Raw genomic sequence first — 1,856 nt, forward strand, 5'->3', positions numbered from 1 at the left:
GGCTGTTTTTGGGGTGTTTTTTGGGGGGCTTTTTGGGGCTTCTCGGGGTGGTTTTTGGGGAGTTTTTTGGGGTTTTTCGGCCTGTTTTGGGGTGTTTTATGGGTTTTTGTTTTGGGTTTTTTGGGGTGTTTCTTGGGGTTTTTTTAGGGAGGTTTTTTGGGTTTTCCGGGCTGTTTTTGGGGTGTTTTGGGCGTTTTTGCGGGCTGTTTTCGGGCTGTTTTTTTGGGTGTTTTTTGGGTTTTTTTGGGATGTTTTTTGGGGGGTTTTTGGGGTTTTCCGGGCTGTTTTTGGCTGTTTTTTCGGGTGGTTTTGGGATGTTTTTTGGGGGTTTTTGGGGTTTTTCGGGCTGGTTTTGGGTGTTTTTGGGCTTTCCACGCTGTTTTCGGGCTGGTTTTTTGGGTGTTTTTTGGGGAGGTTTTTTGGGGTTTTCCGGGCTGTTTTGGGGTGTTTTTTGGGTTTTTTTGGGATGTTTTTTGGGGGTTTTTTGGGGTTTTTGGGGTTTTCCGGGCTCTTTTTGGGTGTTTTTTGGGGGTGTTTTTCGTGGTGTTTTTGGGGGTTTTCCGGGCTGTTTTTGGCTGTTTTTTCGGGTGTTTTTGGGATGTTTTTTGGGGGGTTTTTGGGTTTTTTTGGGATGTTTTTTGGGGGGGTTTTTCGGGGTGTTTTTTGGGGTTTTCCGGGCTCTTTTTGGGCTGTTTTTTCGGGTGTTTTTGGGTGTTTTTCGGTGTTTCCGGGGCCGTTTCTCGAGGCCGAGCGCGTCCGCCCGCTCACCAGCGCCAGCACGCTGTCCGTGTGCTTCTCCAGCCCGCGCGGTTGGTAGTACGAGTCCTGCCGGCCGGGGCACCGCCGTTAACCGGGCTTCCCACGGCAACCCCCGCCCCGCGCCGCCGCCCGCCCCCGGGGCCTCACCCAGGCCGGCTCCCCGCGCTCGCTGCCGCCGCCCGCCGCCGCGGGGCGAGATGGCGGCGTTGTCATGGGGATGTGGGCGGGGCGAGATGGCGGCGTTGTCATGGGGATGTGGGCGGGGCGAGATGGCGGCGTTGTCATGGGGATGTGGGCGGGGCGAGATGGCGGCGTTGTCATGGGGATGTGGGCGGGGCGAGATGGCGGCGTTGTCATGGGGATGTGGGCGGGGCGAGATGGCGGCGTTGTCATGGGGATGTGGGCGGGACAAAATGGCGGCGTCGTCATGGGGATGTGGGCGGGACAAGATGGCGGCGTCGCCATGGCAACGCGGCCGAGAAGAGGCCTCGAAATGGCCCAAAAGCGGCGGAAATCGCCCCAAAATCCAGCGAAACGGGCGGGAATTGGGCAAAAAAAGCCCCAAAAGCGGCTGGAGGGGAGCCAAACCAGCGGAAAGTGACAGCAAAGGCGGCCTGGAGTGCACAGAACGCGGCCGAAATGATGGAAAGTGGCTCGGGAACAGCTCCGAGTGCCCCAAAACCACCCGAAATCCTTCAAAACCGCTTAAATTGCCCCAAATCCCTCCCACACGGCCCCAAAACGCCCCAAACCCAGCCCCGAGCGCCCCAAAAGGACAAAATTGTCCCCAAGCCGCTCAGGCCGAGCCCAAATTTCCCCGAACGGGCTCAAACCGCACCAAAACGGCCCAAATTGTACCAAAAACGGCCCAAATTGTACCAAAAACGCCCCAAATTGTACCAAAAACGCCTCAAATTGTACCAAAAATGCCCCAAATTGTACCAAAACCACCCCAACCCAACCCAAATCACCCCAAAAATCGCCCAAATTCCACCAAACTGCCCCAAAACTGCCCAAAACCGCCAAACCAGGCCTGAAGGCCCCAATTTGCCCCAAATTGCACCAAATATGCCCCAAATCCACCCAAAACGCCCCAA

The 1,856-nt window shown here is 56.1% G+C and overlaps 1 long non-coding RNA gene across 1 annotated transcript; it reads right to left on the reverse strand.

Annotated features, from left to right (window-relative positions):
* Positions 1–709: 709 nt before the first annotated feature.
* Positions 710–952, reverse strand: LOC121357442. The gene is made up of 2 exons (XR_005955733.1): positions 907–952; positions 710–825 (listed from the first exon to the last, which is right to left on the reverse strand). It is a non-coding gene; the product is annotated as an uncharacterized LOC121357442 (long non-coding RNA).
* Between the last annotated feature and the right edge of the window lie 904 nt (positions 953–1,856).

The sequence above is a fragment of the Pyrgilauda ruficollis genome, unplaced genomic scaffold (assembly GCF_017590135.1).
Source record: "Pyrgilauda ruficollis isolate IOZ18807 unplaced genomic scaffold, ASM1759013v1 scaffold3306, whole genome shotgun sequence".
NCBI lineage: Eukaryota > Metazoa > Chordata > Aves > Passeriformes > Passeridae > Pyrgilauda > Pyrgilauda ruficollis.